Genomic DNA, 20,584 nt, shown 5'->3' on the forward strand with positions numbered 1-20,584 from the left:
CCCAGGTGTCAGCCTTGGTGCCGTTCTTGGGTGGTGCTGTCCCCAATACCACACACTGTACGGCTCCAGCGTGGAGACTGTGCGGCTGAACACCGCTATTAATGCTGCATGGGAAGTAAAACTTAAATGAACCTGCCACAGCTCATTACAATGGGTGTTAATGGGTATTGGTAGGGTCATGAAGACCCAGTGGCACGTGAGTGTCAGTCCCAAGACGACAGGACAGGTGGACTGGGGGATGCGAGTGGTCTGGACACCTAGCCTGACACTGGTGATGTCTCTACATGTTTCTGGATGAGCGGGCAACGTACAGTGTAGTGTTTACGTGGGTGGCCGGAGCCTTGCCCCTTCATCTCCCCGTTGCCGCCGTGAGGACCAACCTCCTCACTGTGGTCCTTCAACTCCACTCGCGCTCCGCTGTGCCTCTGCAGGCCTTTCTTCAGGAATGTATCTATATTGGCCAGCATGTACAGGCACGCTGCATGTTTGGCTGTAGATAGGCAAGTTGTCAGACGCCCACACCCCTCCCCGGACTGACCATGTTCCCTGTCCTCCCACCCCACCCCAGGGAGCATGGGCATCCAGGCCCCCAAATCACAGACCACATTCCCGTTAGCTCCGCTGTAGAGGGCATCCAAGAGGTATGAGCACTACGGAAACATGTCTTCATCTCCCTCCCTGAGTCTGGGAGTGGGCTCTTCCTACATCACATGCCTCTTTGTCTGGTACCCACACTCTCTGTGGGACATGGTTGTGTAACTGCTGGCAGAGTGTGCGTTGTAGGTACGGGCAATACTTGGCCACGCCCTTGTAGGATGCCAATCACCCACACTGTCTTTTTTCCGGTGTGGCCTGGATAGCCCCGACTCACTGGGCAGATCGATGGCATCCAGGGAGGCAAATTTGTCAAAAGCTTGTCAGGTATTCAAAGTCGGGATTATGCGACTAACTACTGTTCCTTACTGATATCTTGTTATAAAACGTAAGTAACTAGTCCATACAGTTCTGTACATGTGCTGTAGGAGCATCTATGTTGTGTCCTTGGCGTGATGACCTGGTTTCTAATGTACACACACCATGCCCCGTGTGTTAATTACCCACTCATATGTGTGATGGCAGCACAGACCATATGTCACAAATCTGAGATTTATGATGTATGATGATGGTCATGTAATAGTTAGGGAATGTAAACACCGCAACATTACTAAGGCAGAACTGTGCAAATGATGGCACATGTGGTGTGTGTGTGTGTATTGCTGTCAGCTGTCTGGATGTGCAGACAAGCTGCTACTGACATTCACATGACGTGTGTCACTGACATGATACACTGTCAATGCTCAGTAAGACCTTTCCATCAGATCATTTGTATGCATGTCATATCCATTCCACACACCACAAGTCTTTTACTTTTCACGGAGGAGTGGCTGGGAGCTGGCACATGTTACATCAGTGTGTATCCCACGCCACACTCAAAATTGTCAAGATATTTTGAAGCAGTGTTGCTTGTGCCATGTACATTGTTATTGTCATAGTCTGACAGTTGAAGACATATTTGATAAATTGTGTATTGCAGGGCACCCCCTCTGGAAAGGCCGTTGCCTGACTTGGAAGCCATGAGGGAGCGGAATTGCATCCGTCGATATCGATTCAACAGACAGATGATCAAGGACCTGACAGACAGGCTGGAGGCTCACCTACAACCACGCCACAGGTATCCAACTGCGCTGACACCCAAGGTAAAGGTGATGGCAGCCCTCCATTTCTTTGCCACAGGTACGTTCCAATTCACCATAGCTGATGTGGGAGGGATGTCTCAGACAATGTTTAGCCGGGTATTGGGTGATGTATTGGCAGCTATGTTGCTGCACCTGGATGAATTCATTACATTCCCTACTCCAGAAGAGTTGACAGATGTCAAGGGGGAATTCTATGCCCTGGGCCGCATGCCACATGTAATTGGTGCAATTGATGGTACACATGTTACTCTAGTGCCACCACAGGCTCAGGAGCAAGCGTATCGCAACAGGAAACACTACCACTCGATAAATGCCCTGGTGGTGTGTCTTGCCAACATGATTATCTCACATGTTTGTGCACGTTTTCCAGGATCGTGCCACGATGCTTTCATCATGAGGCATAGCAGGGTACCACAGATGATACTGCAGCTGCACAACCACCGGGCATGTCTTGTTGGTGAGTATACCCTGTTAGCTATGTATGTCAGTATGTCACAACTTCATGATCTGCATCATATTACACACTCATTTCCATGATGTCAATTTGCAGGAGACGCTGGATATCCAAACATGCCGTGGTTAATGACTCCACTACGCAACCCCAGGACAGCTGCAGACCAGCGGTACAACAATGCTCATGGGAAGACCAGGCGGGTGATAGAGCGAACTTTTGGACTCCTGAAGAGCCGGTTCAGGTGCCTGGACAAGACAGGCGGAGCCCTCCAATACAGCCCACGCAAGGTGTGTGACATCTTCACCGTGTGCTGCATGCTATACAACATGGCAGTGGAGAAGGCCGTGCCACTCTACCTTGATCCTGATGAGCTGGAACATCCGCCCGTTGAGGATGAAGGCCTTGCCCAGGATGCCAGCGACGAGGAGGGTGAAGATGATATCCGGAGTCACCTCATCCGCAACTTCTTTTCATGATGGTGAGTCATAGCAGCTGTAATCTGAAACACCTACTATAGAGTTGCATGGGTAGCATGCTGTGTATGCAACAGACTGTATGCAAGCTCACTTGGATGTTTGTTGTGCAGTATCACACAGGTGCAGATGTAATACAACACACATACGTGCTATGTGTGCATTTTGAATGTACAGGTGTACTACAACATCTGGATAATAAACAGGACATTGTCAAAATGACATGAAACAGAACTTGACCCCTTGTGTGCCACTCTCATCCACAGCTCGCCCTGCCTGTTGTCCGTTGGGGTCATAGTGGTCATCCTGCTATTGCTCATCATGATTGCAACGTCTGTCAAATCAACGGAGCATGCATGGACATGTGGAGAAGTCAATTTGGGTAAGGACTCATATGAGGCTGTTTAGCGTTGGTATGTTTTGAAACGTGTGGTACATGTTCATGTGCATGTAGTGAGACCATGCATACATGCAACTACAAAATGTTACTTATTACATGTATGCCCGCTCCCATGACAGGATAGTCACCCCATCTGACTGTCATCTGTTGTAGTTAGAGACTCTGGTGAAATCATCTATGTGTGTAGACATTGACACTGCAACATTGCATATACCATGGCTTTACATTGTGTCAGAGGTCCCTACCACGGACTCTGTGGGGGATTGCAGCCTCACTGTGTGCATTAGAATGTGACTGGATCCTCTCCTCCAGCTTGTGGGCCAGTTCCGTTTGATTACCATCAAACCATGTGGTGTAGGTGTGGCACAGTCTATGTTCCACATGTTGAGATAACTGTCCTGTCATTCTGTTTACATGGATGCATTGCCCCTTGTTGCAGTATATCTAGGCTTTCCTGTTTTCAGTTTCTATTTTTGGTGAATTCTGGTGGGGTTTTTTCAGTGTTTTCAAGTGATTTCAATACCTTAACAAAACAGTGGTTATCAGTAGTTACACATTTTCGTGCCATTAAAAACAACAGAAACAGTGTTTTTCTGGTGTTTATGGAACGTTTTGCTTTTATTATTGCTTACTTTCTGCACAGATAGAACATGGTATATAGACAGTGTACGTATAGTGTATATGAGGTCCAAATAGGTTTTTGCAGATTAAACTTCTTGTAGTACACCATACAATACTTCTTCAGTGAGTCTTTGGTCATGTGTGCTCGCTCTTTCCTTCTCATGGAAACTTCTGTGAAAAGGCCCTCTCAACATTGTCACTTGAGATGGGCAACGCCAAACCAGCCAGTACACAATGTGTTAACTCTGGCCACTGACATAGCTTTCTGTGCCAATACTGGTTCACATGAAAATTGTGATTCTCAGGGCAGGTTCTGCAACATTTGCACTGGTCTGGACACTTATGCCCTCAGAGTTATTGAAGCGGTCAAAAATGAAGCAGCCCTTTTGAAACTACGGAGGAAATTCCCCTTTACAGAAGGGATCTAGATCTTGTACAGAGAACCAGAGTGAGGTTTCATTAACGTCAAATGCCATTGCTGGTGAAGGGACATTTCTATGCATCACTGCAAGCCATTTCTCATACATTGTAAAATAAACGTTCCTGAATTGCTCTTCAACATCGCTTTGCTTACCAAGTGGCAAGCACTCTAACATGGAACATGTTGCAGTGCCAAAGTCACTAAAAGTGTCGCCCAGCTTACTCTCCAGGAGATGTTTCACATCTACATCAATTATGCTGAACACTTGGCAGACAAGGGTGTTTTCAGACTCTAGTTATTTTATTATGCCCTCTACAGCAGTTATGTTTTCCTGAAAAAATCTAAGAATGCAGTAGAGTGTACTTTTTTTTCACATCACTATCAATATGTGACTAAAGATACACACATTTCTTGCCTTTGCCATCATCACCCAGCAAAAATTGTGTAAACCGTTGTCAAGTGGATAATATCGCATTCATAGCCTGTTGGACTGAGAACCATCAGATGGGGACACAGTTGTGAGGACTCTTTCTTTGATGCCACACAAAGCACAAAATGATAAATATTTGTGTTTTAGTTCCCACGCATAACAAAACAGTGCACCTCAATGGGCTAAAACATCAATAGCATTCTTCATTATCTCTGAAGATTGTAAAGATGCTTTTAGCATACCATCTAGCAAGTGGCAAGGATCTCTTACAGGGCAGCACTTCAGCTCAGGTATCAATTTGAACAGGTCATCACACAACTTTTTCAAATGTGTAGCTGTATCACTGCAAATACAAACAATGTAACTCCAATCTTTGTTGAACTTGTAAAGAACCTTTTTTTTGCAGAACATTCCAAGTGACAGTGCATCCCATGTTTTCCAAAAGTCTAGTGTCCTGTTTTAACCACTATCCCAGATGTTTGGTGATAGTGCTCTTTTCATATATACTTAGCACTATACCTTGCATTGAATATGTAAAGCCTGAGGTGTTGGCAATTCACCTACTATCAGTGAAAGAGTCAAACGCAGTCAAACTATCAAATATCATTTTGATATTTCCCGTTTCTGTACAGTTTATAAAATAATTAAACAAGAACTAACACATGCTTATAAACCCTGCATCTTGAGACCAAAGACCACAAAACTAAAAAAAACAAAAGGAAGAAAAAACAATATTTTAGTGGCATCCCTAAACAACAAAACTCAAGCAGAATATTGTTAGGCCAGACATTCTTACTGCTAGCTTGTATAACAAAGTTACATTGTATTGGCCCCTGCAGGAAGAAACAAAATGACTCTTTCACTCTCTTTTTTCATTTCTTTGAATGGCATTTAAGTTTGTGGTTGTGCAGGTGTTTATTCAGTGTTTATGTGTTTTCACTGGTTAGGGCTATTTCTCTTTCAGTGGAGTTTTATCAGTTATTATAGGTTTAAACCTAAACTGGACAGCCTAAGTATATCATGTCACTGTCATGTCGTTACCGCAGTGCAGCTCGAAAATACAGCTACACCAGCCTTCACAGTGAGTAGCAGTTCTGTTTTGATTCACATGATGCCATGAATGTTTAGCATGAGAAATGACAATGTTTGGGTGATGCATATGTGATTTAATGTGTAGCACCATTCGAGTGCGGTCATTGCCATGAATCTCTAGTCCCGTGCAGCATTACTGGGCAATGCTAGGGTCTCATTATGTGGCTTGGATCAACATCACTTGCACTTTATATCTTTTAAACCTGCATATCATGTTTAGCATAGTAATGCAAACTTGACAGATCAAAAGACTGGCTACTGAGTGCCTTCATTGCATGTAGATCATTTGCTTCGTCATCATATGTGATACTTACAGCTGTTGTGGGTCAAGTCAAGTTGGGGTACATGGCCTTTATGGGTACCCATAATCACATGCAGCCATTACAGTTAGCGTAAGTAGCATTGCCATATGTTTCCATTTGTTTGTAAGATCAACCTCATCTGAGCCAGTGAATGATTTGTAACAACATAGATCCCATTGCATGGTAGCTTACTTGAGAGCGTTACACATGACTCGAATGGATGACAGACTGTCCTAGGTTGTATGTGTCTGTGCCATAGCATCGGATCTCATGTGATACCATGATTACTCATCTAAAATTGTATACAGTCAGTAAACTTCACAGGTGTGACTGGTACAGTGTAGCTAATGATGTTTTTGAAGTGTCAGTGACATGAGAATGTACTCCTAATGGTTATTTACCTCTGTTTCAGGTTTCCCTCCCAGCAGTTCCCATCCTCTCCTTCCCTCGCCTGATCACCCTTTTGTGTCTGTCGTTTGTACTCAGACCAAGGGGCTATTTGGAGGTGGAACCCTTTGAGCATCACACCACTCTGATGAATCAGGTACGGCCAGTCCTTGACAGGCTTGTATCCAATAGTACTGCTGCATTACAGGTGACATCATTAATAGTGTTATTTGGAGTTCTTGCCAATGCTCATGTATGTTTGATAATGCTCTATGGGCTCACAATGTAAATAATCATGTTGTGCATGACGTCTGACTTCTACAGATTATTGTGCCGCCTTGATGTCAACGCACATGTCCTTCTAATGTGCATGTATACTATTTAGCATGAAGTTAACTTATGCTTGTTATGTGTTTACCTGTAAAGTGACCACACGCATGGTGTGGGGGAGGCTAGAATACTATGTTGTGTGTGAGGTAGATGGCTTTGTAGTTGCTGTTTGGCTTTGAACACACTAGCTGTAGTCTACACCTGCTGACGCTGTGTGTCTTGTGCCCCACTTGTCCGTAAGGGCCCTGATCCAGTGGCTGTGATCTTTGGTGATTACTGTGCCATTTTATTTGCTGTAACCCTGAGTGAGGCAGACACTCCTGCCTTCACATACACATGTCACTTTGTGGCTTGCAAATGCCCTTGTGGTATGTGCTTGTTTTACAAGTTGTCACACCCCTCCTGCCAGCATGTCTTCACTCATTGCTGCTGCTGCATATACAGCCACCATGCAGCGCACATTATCCAGGGACACAGAGACCTACAGGATGACCCTGCTTCCATCCATTTATAGACCATGCTCCTGCCACCCTACACACAGACAACCCCAGACATTCACCCTCCTGCTATCACAATGCTTCTAACTCAGCCATTGCAGCTGCTATGCCTGTGTGTGCAACACATACTGGCACGACTATGGCAGATTCACATGACATTGGGTCTATGTACCACCAGGTCACGTGCCGTGTACAGCACACACACACCTTCCATAGGCACAATATTGTACAGTGTTACCTTGTCAACGCCACAGCAGCAAAAACATAGCTGTCACTGTCAGTCAAGTAGCCACAGGGGACACACACCATGACCACGTCTCTTGGGTGTGGTGTAATTTCCCCGTTCTGGTGTAGGTATTTGTCAGATGTGGGTAGTTGTTCTGTATGCGTTGCTCCCATTACAGTAGTATAGTACTTGTAGCTACATAGGGGTAGGTCACCTATTCAGGTGTGCTTGTGTAGAGTGCTACAGGCCATTGCCCACAGTCTGTCCTGCCAACCTTGTCCTGTGCGCCATTCATCACATCCACAGTACTGCATCATGCAGAAGATAGTTCACATACCTGAGGACACAGTTGTAGGTACTCCCTACCTGGGCAACTACTTTTGTCACACTGATCTGTACACCTCAAAGAGACTCTCCTGGGCCTGCCTGTGATGGCAGTTTTGGGCTCCAAACCCCCCTCCAGCATTTACTATCCCACACAGGTGTGTCTTTCCATCCATGTATCTAGTTGTTAGGATTTTTTCCCCAATGTGTGTCCACACTCAGATTCTGATCCAAGTGTGTGGTTGGCTGCTGTTTGTTGGATACCCTTGCATTTCATACATTTCAATTTATGCTGTGGTTCAAATATAACTCACCACATGCGTATGAGGATTAGTATATTTATTGGGAGATCTTGTGCAGGAAATGTGAATAGGTGCTGTACAGAAAGGGGTGGAATCCAAAGTTCACTGCCGGAGATGAAATGCCTTACAGTTTCAGTCAACAGAGTCCAGGCCACAGTGCTTGGCATCATTGGGCAGACTGTGACCAGCAAGTCCATGTGGGAGAGTCTCATAGGGGATGCTGTTGCACCCAGGGGCAATATGCCAGATCCAGTGTCCTGGGAGATGTCCATGGCCCACTGGCCCTCAACGTCTTCGCCGTGGACGACCCACCTTCCTTGGGGGACCCTCATGTGCAGGCATGGGCGGTGCATGGGACGCTACGTCAGAGGGTTCCTCCTCCTCCTCCTCCTCCCTCCCTGTGGCTGGTGTTGCACTTTGCCGTGATGTTGCTGGCCTTGTGACACAGGGAGGGGGCTGCATGTTGGCAGCCATCTGACGTAGCATATGGCAAATGTCCCGATGCACCATCAAGAGCTGAGCCTGGTGTGCCTCCACCCGTCCATAATGCAGGTCTTGCCTGGCTATTTGCTCTGCCTGCTGTTCTTTCACCTGGTTGAGGGCCTCCGCAAGCTGGCCTATCTCCCTGGTGTCCCGCCGGTATGCCTCCAGGATGTTAGCGAGTTCAGGCATACCGGGTGCTGCAGCTGACTGGCCAGAATCTCGCCTCCGCCTTCCGCCACTCCCACCACCCTGACCCACACGAACACAGCCTGCGCTTGTGGGCACATCCAATCGACGGGCTCCCCGAGTGCTGCCAGGGTGGAGGTCGTCAGCAACCTCAGGGGCGCCCGACAAAGGGTGTCCCTCATTTTCAGACTGGCTCTCTTGTGGATCATGGGCAGGGCTGTGACCTGTCTGCTGGGATGTGGTGGGAATGGATCCGGTGGTTGGCTGAGATGTAGCTGGTACAGTTGCTGCAGGCGTTTGGGATCCAGAGGAGCCAGGTTGGTTGTGGTCATCCACAGTGCGTTGAGTGGCGTCGCTGTCGGTGGGGTCTGGGTCCTGCTGAGCCTGGGACTGGGATCCTTCTCCCCCCTGGTTGGGGGGGGGCACACGTTCCCCTGTGTGTGGGAGAGACAGACACTGTTAAGGCACTATCAAGTGACATCTTGTTTAGTTATCCATTATGAGCATCACAGTTCCACAAGCTTTACATTGTTGACATTGTTCTGTTGTGTATGTAGTGGTAGTAAATTGACATGTACTCTGGGGTATTTTCATTCTTCCATTCTCTTGACAATGACTGACACAGCCATTGCTGTGTGTTGTATTGGCGGCACAACACATGTAAGGCATTGGTCATGTTCACGCAACATCCAGGATACTGTGTAAATCCTTATGTCTGCGTCAAGCATGCACAGAGTTTAGATACAGCATGTTGATGTAAGAGACAGAGCATCATTAATTTGCATGACATCTACTACTTTGGATGTCTTTTGCTGTACTGTGATGGCCAAACAATGCCAACACCCCTGGACCTGTACACACACTTATAGATCATGGATTTTGAACTTGGCACTTCTGTAAGACGCATTACCTTGTCAATACCCATGTCCATGTTGTTACTTCAGTGCATCCACAACGTTCATGAGATGGGGCACGTGCATTGTTTGAGCAGCACAATGGACTTGAGCATCTGCTATGTGCATGTATGAGTAGTATAAGTTTTCATATGAGTGAGTGTTTTGTTATGGTACATGACAATTGGGACAGTGTTGCACTCCAAAGCCTGTCCCCAGGGGATGAGTTTCTGTAAGGCGGGTGTAGGATAGGCCATGGTAGTAGTTTGTGTGTGATTTGCAAGCGTCCATCGTTCATGATTTGGCTGCCCCCTGATTTTGCATGCTGGCATAATTGTGGTTTTGTGTTCATGCACAGGGTGTGTGACCTTGTCCCGGTGTTTGTGTTTGCTGTGATCACAGGAGGGACTTGTGCTGCCTACACCTGTGGCCATTGTGTAATACAGAGGTTTCTGATATGTGTGTCCTGACACAGTACAGTGTTGGCTGGAAATGGTGTGCGTGTTGCAGGCACTTAGTGGATGACTGCTGGTAATTAGGAGACATCCCTAAACATTCTGCTCTATGGTGTTTGTAAGGCCTGTGCAGTGCTTGGGTGCAACTGTGTGTGTGCCCAGGGAGATGCGGTGAGGTGACAGTGGGAGGGAGGGCGACAGAGGGGGAGGGCGACAGAGGGAGAGGGAGACAGAGGGAGAGGGCGACAGAGAGAGGGAGGGCGACAGAGGGAGAGGGCGACAGAGGGAGAGGGCGACAGAGGGAGAGGGCGACAGAGGGAGGGAGGGCGACAGAGGGGGAGGGCGACAGAGGGAGAGGGCGACAGAGGGAGGGAGGGCGACAGAGGGGGAGGGCGACAGAGGGAGAGGGCGACAGAGGGAGGGAGGGCAACAGAGGGGGAGGGCGACAGAGGGAGAGGGCGACAGAGTGAGGGAGGGCGACAGAGGGAGAGGGTGACAGAGGGAGAGGGAGACAGAGGGAGAGGGCGACAGAGGGAGAGGGTGATAGAGGGAGAGGGAGACAGAGGGAGGGAGGGTGACAGAGGGAGAGGGTGACAGAGGGAGGGAGGGCGACAGAGGGGGAGGGAGACAGAGGGAGAGGGTGACAGAGGGAGGGAGGGCGACAGAGGGGGAGGGCGACAGAGGGGGAGGGCGACAGAGGGAGAGGGCGACAAAGGGAGGGAGGGCGACAGAGGGGGAGGGCGACAGAGGGGGAGGGCGACAGAGGGAGAGGGTGACAGAGGGAGAGGGAGACAGAGGGAGGGAGGGTACAGAGGGAGGGAGGGCGACAGAGGGAGAGGGCGACAGAGGGGGAGGGTGACAGAGGGAGAGGGCGACAGAGGGAGAGGGTGACAGAGGGAGAGGGAGACAGAGGGAGGGAGGGTACAGAGGGAGGGAGGGCGACAGAGGGAGAGGGCGACAGAGGGGGAGGGAGACAGAGGGAGAGGGTGACAGAGGGAGGGAGGGCGACAGAGGGGGAGGGCGTCAGAGGGAGAGGGCGACAGAGGGAGAGGGTGACAGAGGGCGGGAGGGTGACAGAGGGAGAGGGTGACAGAGGGAGAGGGAGACAGAGGGAGAGGGCGACAGAGGGAGAGGGTGACAGAGGGAGAGGGAGACAGAGGGAGGGAGAGGGCGACAGAGGGAGAGGGCGACAGAGGGAGAGGGCGACAGAGGGAGAGGGTGACAGAGGGAGGGAGGGTGACAGAGGGGGAGGGAGACAGAGGGAGAGGACGACAGAGGGAGGGAGGGCAACAGAGGGAGAGGGCGACAGAGGGAGGGAGGGCGACAGAGGGAGAGGGCGACAGAGGGAGAGGGCGACAGAGGGAGAGGGCGACAGAGGGAGGGGGGGCGACAGAGGGGGAGGGAGACAGAGGGGGAGGGAGACAGAGGGAGAGGGCGACAGAGGGAGGGAGGGCGACAGAGGGAGAGGGCGACAGAGGGAGAGGGAGACAGAGGGAGAGGGCGACAGAGGGAGGGAGGGCGACAGAGGGAGGGAGGGCAACAGAGGGAGAGGGTGACAGAGGGAGGGAGGGCGACAGAGGGAGAGGGTGACAGAGGGAGAGGGAGACAGAGGGAGAGGGCGACAGAGGGAGAGGGTGACAGAGGGAGAGGGAGACAGAGGGAGGGAGGGCGACAGAGGGAGAGGGCGGGGAGAGGGCGACAGAGGGAGAAGGCGACAGAGGGAGGGAGGGCGACAGAGGGGGAGGGTGACAGAGGGAGAGGGCGACAGAGGGAGGGAGGGCGACAGAGGGAGAGGGCGACAGAGGGAGAGGGTGACAGAGGGAGAGGGAGACAGAGGGAGGGAGGGCGGCAGAGGGAGAGGGCGACAGAGGGAGAGGGCGACAGAGGGAGAGGGCGACAGAGGGAGAGGGCGACAGAGGGAGGGAGGGCGACAGAGGGGGAGGGCGACAGAGGGAGAGGGCGAAAGAGGGAGGGAGGGCGACAGAGGGAGAGGGTGACAGAGGGAGAGGGAGACAGAGGGAGAGGGCGACAGAGGGAGAGGGAGACAGAGGGAGAGGGTGACAGAGGGAGAGGGAGACAGAGGGAGAGGGCGACAGAGGGAGGGAGGGCGACAGAGGGAGAGGGCAACAGAGGGAGAGGGTGACAGAGGAAGAGGGAGACAGAGGGAGAGGGCGACCTAGGGAGAGGGTGACAGAGGGAGAGGGAGACAGGGTTGGAGGCAGGTTGTTTGTGCTTGCTCACTTGCTACACTGCCTTACTGTTTCACTAAATATTGTATCTCTGGAAGGTGTGTCCACAACATGATATTGTTTACGAGCTGTGGTCTACTTTCTTGTGTGACATTTCCCTATCCCTGTACATTGGGCATGGTGCCTGGGTGAGGCCCTAGGGCATATGGGATGAGAGCAGCCTCCTACCCTCCACCTTCCACCCTTTGTGGGTCCCACTTGCAACAAACCACTTTTAGTTGTGTCGTGCTAGGACTCACCCACCCCATGCTACTGGGCACTGTTGTGAGTCCACCCATGTAACATGTATTTTTTGTACACTCACCAGACTCAATGGCACCTTCTATTCCATGTACTCCCACCGGTGGCAGCAGGGCCATGACTTTCTCCTCCCAGGGCTGGTATACAGGAGGTCTGCGGGGACCACCACCTCCAGTGTGGTGTGCAGAGGCTTAGTCCTGGTCCATTTTCTTCTTGACCATCCTCCACAGATCATACCACCTGGCCTGGCATTCCCCCCTGGTGCGCCGGATGGGTGCAACAGCATTGACCCGGTCTACGATCCTCTCCCACAGGCGTGTTTTTTCTGCCATGCTGGTCTGTCTGACCAATGCGCCAAACAGCTGTGGCTCGACTCTGATGACTTCATCTGTAAGTATCTCCATCTCCGGGTTAGTGAACTTTGGATTCTTGGATGTGGTCATGGTGTGGGGTGTATGTGATTGAGGGGGTGATGGTGTGTATGGATGAGCGCGGAGGTACCCCTTCGGGAGTGATTCCAGCGCTATATAAGCACATAATTAATTAATTAATTAATTGTGAAGGGGGTGGTGTGGGTGTAGATGTGATAGGGTGTATCTGTGAAAGTATGTGGCAGCAATAGTTGGTGTGCTCTCAGTTTCTTTGCAAGAATGGGTATGTTGCAAAGGATGATGGGCTGTATGTGTGGACCCTTTTATTGGTCAAATAGTGGGTGTGGCTTAATTTGAATTGGTTGTGTGTGTGTTATATGGGGTGGGTGTTAGTGTTGACCTCTGTTTGGCTGTGACCAGGACATTGATTCTGTATGGTGTGTACACAGGAGACATGTTCAGTGTTGTGTGCCACTTGTTTGCAAAGTCCTTGTGCTGGTTTGGGTGTTGGCGTTATGTGTGCGTGTCGTACTTGTGCGTGCGATTGACTGGTACGAGCCGTTGGCGGGTGGGGGTGTTCGCGTAGGCTTGTTGGGGGGGTGTGCGTGTCATACTTGGGCGTGCGATTGACTGGTACGGGCCGTTGGTGGGTGGGGGTGTTCGCGTAGGCTTATTGGGGGGTGTGCGTGTCGTACTTGGGCATGCGATTGACTGGTACGGGCCGTTGGCAGGTGGGGGTGTTCGCGTAGGGGGTGTGCGTGTCATACTTGTGCGTGCGATTGACTGGTACGAGCCGTTGGCGGGTGGGGGTGTTCGCGTAGGCTTGTTGGGGGGGTGTGCGTGTCGTACTTGGGCGTGCAATTGACTGGTACGGGACGTTGGTGGGTGGGGGTGTTCGCGTAGGCTTGTTGGGGGGTGTGCGTGTCGTACTTGGGCGTGCGATTGACTGGTACGGGCCGTTGGCGGGTGGGGGTGTTCGCATAGGGGGGTGTGCGTGTCGTACTTGTGCGTGCGATTGACTGGTACGAGCCGTTGGTGGGTGGGGGTGTTCGCGTAGGGGGGTGTGCGTGTCGTACTTGGGCGTGCGATTGACTGGTACGGGCTGTTGGCGGGTGGGGGTGTTCGCGTAGGGGGGTGTGCGTGGCGTACTTGTGCGTGCGATTGACTGGTACGGGCCATTGGCGGGTGGGGTGTTCGCGTAGGGAGGTGTGCGTGTCATACTTGTGCATGAGATTGACTGGTACGGGCCGTTGGCGGGTGGGGGTGTTCGCGTAGGCTTGTTGGGGGGTGTGTGTGTCGTACTTGTGCGTGCGATTAACTGGTACGGGCCGTTGGCGGGTGGGGGTGTTCGCGTAGGCTTGTTGGGGGGTGTGCGTGTCGTACTTGTGCGTGCGATTGACTGGTACAGGCCGTTGGCGGGTGGGGAGTTCGCGTAGGCTTGTTGGGGGGGTGTGCGTGTCATACTTGGGCGTGCGATTGACTGGTACGGGCCGTTGGCGGGTGGGGGTGTTCGCGTAGGGGGGTGTGCGTGTCGTACTTGTGCGTGCGATTGACTGGTACGGGCCGTTGGCGGGTGGGGGTGTTCGCGTAGGGGGTGTGCATGTCGTACTTGTGCGTGCGATTGACTGGTACGGGCCGTTGGCGGGTGGGGGTGTTCGCGTAGGCTTGTTGGGGGGTGTGCGTGTCGTACTTGTGTGTGAGCGAGGGGTACACGTGTGGTATGTGTTGACGCTGCTAGATGCGAGCCGCATATTGCCGTACGAATCATTATTCAAGTGCGATAACTTTGTTCCGTACGATTCGCTGTCAGGCTTCTCGTACAGGATCGTACTTGTGTGTTTGTACAGGCTGGTTACGATTCGTACGGTAGGATTCCCGATGCATGTTCGTACGGATCATCGACTGTGATTCGGACGGTTCGGTGATATTTGGACGGAAATCGACGGGAACGGATCGGAATTCGCAGGTCGGACGTAAAGTTCCCATTCGTACGGATTCGGATACGGATGCGAGTCGTACGGCGGAATATTTTACCGGATCGGAATCGAGGCCCTAATGGGAAGGGAAACCTTTTTCAAACCTTCTAAAAAAAATCCTTGATAACGGGAATTTCTAAAAAAGAGGTTTGTGTAGGACATTTTCTGTAGGTAGTAAGAGCTGCTACATTTACTTTTATGGAAGAGAATTGTAAGCCAGATTTCGCCAAATTATGTAAATACCAAAAAATGATATCTTCCTGGCAGATTATTAGGTTCATGTTATTGTTAGAACACCAAGGCCAGATGTACGACCCGCGAAAATAGCGACTCGCCATTTGCAACAAATTGCTACTCGCAAATAGAGAGTCGCTATTTGATACCTTGTAACACCACAGACAACATGATTGCGAGTCGGTATTGACTCGCAACTCTATTTGGCCCACTCGCTATTGGCGAAAAAGACCTATTTTGCATCCGCAATTTGCTAGTGTGCATTAAACAGGCCAATAAAGCGCTCGCAGATAGTGATTTTCATTTAAAAAAAAGAAAACACTTCTTGTTTGAGCTGAATGACCCTAAAACAGTAAGTGGTGCATGAGGATACTCTAGAACAAAAAGCGAGCGCATGTGCAGGTGCAGCAGCACTGTCACACACTGCTGATTGAGAACCAGAGACGTCATGAGCAGTGAGGACATCATGAAGGGAAGCAAGGAGAGGCTGAGAAAGCTGGATATCATCACGGAGGAATGCTGCATCCACCACGATGAGCTATTCTGTAGTGCATCACACCGTCTGCTCGAGAATGAGAAGAGGAAGATCTGGCAGGGTATGCAGCAACGGATAAATGCGCTAGTAGTTGCACACCGCACCATGGACGACATAAAAAAGGGCTGGTATGATCTTTACTCCAGGGCAAAGGAGAAGGTGGCAGCACGGCTGGAAGAGGTGGAAAGAAGCGGAGGGGGACCATCCACTTCAGCAGAGCCATCACCAGCTGAAGCAATGGTGGAAGCTACACTGGAGAGGGCAGCTGTAGCAAGCTTTGGGAGTCTTGATATATCTCAGCCATCAATGAATCCTGGTAAGTGAAAAATGTGCATGTGATGTGTGAATACCTACTAACCCCTATGCTGGGTATGCATACTAATCAACCACAAGCAAACATCCATGTACAAACAACAAACAAAACTAGTGATGCATCATGGGAGATGTAGTCTGTGACAAATTCAGTGTAGGGAGGGAATGACTTGAGCTGATAAACGATTCGACACCACTGAATCAGTGAAACACATTTTTTATTATTTTCTATTACTTTTTGTCACATAAACACACCATTGGAAGCAAACGACACTGATGATGACACAGCGAGTAGCCACGAGCCGGAGCAGATGGAGGAAGGGCAGGACGTTGGGGAAACAAGTGGGTATAGGTCGTCTAATGTCCCATCTACTGTGGCTGCAACCACTTCTGAGTTCACACCCAGTGTCACCTCAGCTGCACAGCAGGACACAACACCACAAGGCCCTCTGTCTACCTGTGGGCATCTCACAAGGCCACCACAACAGTCCCTGCGTCGGTCCAAAGGTTTGTCCACCCCTGGATCAGCCAGACAGGTCATGTCTGCTTCACTAGACAGTGAAATGCCACAAATACAGGGCCTGCAAAACAAAATCCAAAGACAACGAAATGTCAGGATGTCCCAGGGCTCCCGCATGATCACCAACAAACTGGCAGAGAACCAGGCCAGGATTGAAACCAAACTGGATTCCCTCACCAACACTGTGGTAGACTTAGCTAAAGAGTGGCCTGCAGAAAGAGCCAATCAGAGGCGCATTGAGCTCAGCAGGGGCCAGAAACTTGATAATTTGAGCAGGGCCATCAATAGGCTGGCGCATGCTACAAACAAGAACAGCCAGTGCACACTTAGCCTGCAGGTGGAGATGGGCCACTACAGTGGGGATGTAGCTTGTGGCCTAGAGAAAATAACAGCAGCAGTGGAAACACTGCAGACCAATCAGATCATTGGGGATGTTGGCATTGGTGGCACTGACAGCGAAGTGTCAAGCTGTAGCAGCATTTCAGCCGTGGAGACAACAATGATGCGCCGAAGCAGCAGCCGGCACCTTGGGTTGGGTGGTGGCAGCTCTGGGCCAGGCTACACATAGGGGCAGGAAATTGACTTTTTTGTCTCCCAAAACAACCTTTCAATGACTTAATTTCTCATTATTTGTGGTGACATAACCCCAACTTATTTTCTTTTTTGCTTATGCCTACAGTTAGTGATGGGCATGTTGTCCTAAGTTTGAGAATGGATGCATGAAAATTAAAGCAGAAAATGAAGTGAAAGGCCCTACGGAGTGGTCACTGAGATCCTTGTTGACGTCTGGGAGAAAGAATTAATACCTATACTATTGGTATTATACACACTATTATTCAGATGCAGCACTGTACACACTATAAAAAGGCAACAAAACATTTAAAGCAAATATTTCTAAATAAAAAAGCTTGAGATTCGAGAAAGGATTCAAAAAGGTATAATTATTTTAAAAATTAGGAATCATATTTATTCAAAACCTCCCTTCGGGTTACATTCTACATATAAATTGTTAGTTAAAAACATCATTGCAGCATACAAAATTGATTAAAAAAAACAATCACAAAGGACAGTCATTTTCTAACTTACCCCCGTCCCTGTATTTAAATATAGGGGTACCTTCCAAATAATTTCTACACATGAAAATTAAAGCACCCATTGATATTCACAATGTGTTATGTACAGCTGAGTGTCTAACTGATGTGCACGTACCTTTCAGAAATAGTTGTTGGCAATATAGTCCCTGTGCCTTCTCCCCTCTGCTGCAGGGCTACGATCCCTTTGATGTATGGCAGGGGGTCCCGGGTCCTTATCCTCAGAATCTGTCAGACACATCCATGGGCATTCCACCCCTGCAGGCCATGTTGTGCAGCATGGCACATGTTGCCACAATTTTACAGACTGTCTCTAGTGCATACTGCAGAGCTCCACCACTCTTATGTAGGTATCTGAAGCGCGATTTCAATATTCCAAAAGTACGCTCAATTACTGTCCATGTTCGCCTGTGTGCAGTGTTGTAATGCCTCTCATGTATAATGTTGGGAGACAGATACGGTGTGATGATCCACGGACGCAGGGCATACGCACGGTCACCTGTTGTGAGATATGTGATGTTGAGGTTAAATGCTTACAGACATACAAGTGAATAAACATGTATTTATTTATTTATTTAAGGAGTTTTATATAGCGTTGGCTGGCCCTGGGGTATTGGAGCGCTTTACAACAGTTTTTGTGCAAGAGTTATACAATAGAGCAGTGTTATACATATTGGTTCGGAAGTCCAAGTGTGCTGCGCAGCAATTGAGGTGGTACGTGAGTCCAGAGATAACCTCATTGAGTGCATGTAGTCTTGGGTTGAACCTTTTTGGGGGTGAAAGAACATGTAGGGGCAAAGAGCAGGGAGGAGGTAGGTCTTAGTGATACAATGTCTGGAAGCAACGGCGAGCAGGGATTTGCGTTAAGGCAGCGTCTATCCATTCGGGAGGGACCGGATGAGGAAGAGGACTTTTAGGTGTTTTTAAAATTTTGTGAAGGATGAGATAGTCCTGATATCTGCTGGGATGGAGTTCCAGATTTTGGGCGCGTTTCCAGCAAAGGACCGTGCGGCGTTTTTTTTGTTTGCGTGTTTTCATAGGGATGAGTAGGAGGATATTGGAGCTCCTGAGGTTCCTTGTCTGACCAGCCATCTTGAGTTTGGCTGCCAGGTAGTCAGGTTTTCCTTTGTGCAGGACTTTGTGCGTGAGGCAGCCAGTTCTGAAGCTGGCATGTAGGGTACACAGTCAAAATATCAAGTTGGCAAAGTCGACTTGCAATAATATCGATTGCAAAATATCGCAGGTTAGAAATATCGATGTCATTTATATCGATGTGTGAAATATCGATTTTTTTTCGTGTTTTAAATATCGAGTTAAGTAATGTCGATATCAGAAATATCGACATGTCAAAATATCGAAATGTAAAAATATCAAAATGATAAAATATATTACTATTATTTCTTATATTTTGTTAATTATTAATTGTTACTAATGTTTATTTAATATGAAATAAATATGTATTTTTTAATGTTTTTAAAAGTTTTAGGAGCGGGATGTTGGGTTTATAGGGGATAAGGGTGGGGAGTGTTTTAAAATTTATAATTTTACATTAAAAAATTTAATTGAAATAGGTCTTTTAATTTCGAAATTACGAAATTTATTTCGAAATTGTGAAATTTATTTCATGTTTTTAGGAGCGGGATGTTGGGTTTATAGGGGAGAAGGGTGGGGAGTGTTTTAAAAATGTATAATTTTAAATTTAAAAATTTAATTGAAATAGGTCTTTTAATTTCGAAATTGCGAAATTTATTTTGAAATTGCGAAATTTATTTCATGTTTTTAGGAGCGGGATGTTGGGTTTATAGGGGATAAGGGTGGGGAGTGTTTTAAAAATTTATAATTTTAAATTTAAAAATTTAATTGAAATATGTATTTTAATTCCGAAATTGCAAAATTTATCTCATGTTTTTAGGAGCAGGATGTTGGGTTTATAGGGGATAAGGGTGGGGAGTGTTTTAAAAATTTATAATTTAAAATTTTTAAATTTAATTGAAATAGGTATTTTAATTTCGAAATTGCTAAATTTATTTCATGTTTTTAGGAGCGGATGTTGGGTTTATAGGGGATAAGGGTGGGGAGTGTTTTAAAAATTTATAATTTTAAATTTAAAAATCTAATTGAAATAGGTATTTTAATTTCGAAATTGCGAAATGTATTTAATGTTTTTAGGAGCGGGATGTTGGGTTTATAGGGGATAAGGGTGGGGAGTGTTTTAAAAATGTATAATTTTAAATTTAAAAATCTAATTGAAATAGGTATTTTAATTTCGAAATTGCGAAATTTATTTCATGTTTTTAGGAGCAGGATGTTGGGATTATAGGGGATAAGGGTGGGGAGTGTTTAAAAAAATAATATTTTGAATTTTAAAATGTAAATTTACATAGGTATTTGAAATTTGAAATTTGAAATTATATTTTAATTTTTAAGAGTGGGATGTTAAGTTTATAGGGGATTAGGGTGGGGAGTGTTTTAAATATTTAAAAATTAAATTTAAATATTTATTTGAAATAGGTTTTGAAATTAGAAAATTCGAAATTATTTTAATAATTTTAGGAGTGGGATGTTGGGTTTATAGGGGATTAGGGTGGGGAGTGTTTAAAACATTTTTTAGAAATTAAAATTTTAATTTATATTAATGAAGTTGTAATTTAAATATGACAATTTATAATATATTTTAATATGTTTTATAAACTTTATATTGGAGTGGAAATAGTAAATTAAATAGGTTTATTGTCCAGCACCTACCCAAATTAAATGTATATTGGAGTGGGAATAGTAAATTAAATAGGTCCAGTGTAAAGCACCTACCCCAATTAAATGTAAATTGGAGTGGGAATAGTAAATTAAATAGGTTTCGTGTCCAGCACCTACCCCAATTAAATGTAAATTGGAGTGGGAATAGTAAATTAACTAGGTTTAGTGTCCAGCACCTACCTCAATTAAATGTAAATTGGAATGGGAATTGTAAATTAAATAGGTTCAGTGTCCAGCACCTACCTTATTTAAATTTAGATTGGAGTGGGAATAGTAAATTAATTAGGTCC

The sequence above is a fragment of the Lissotriton helveticus genome, chromosome 1_1, assembly GCF_964261635.1.
Source record: "Lissotriton helveticus chromosome 1_1, aLisHel1.1, whole genome shotgun sequence".
Lineage (NCBI taxonomy): Eukaryota > Metazoa > Chordata > Amphibia > Caudata > Salamandridae > Lissotriton > Lissotriton helveticus.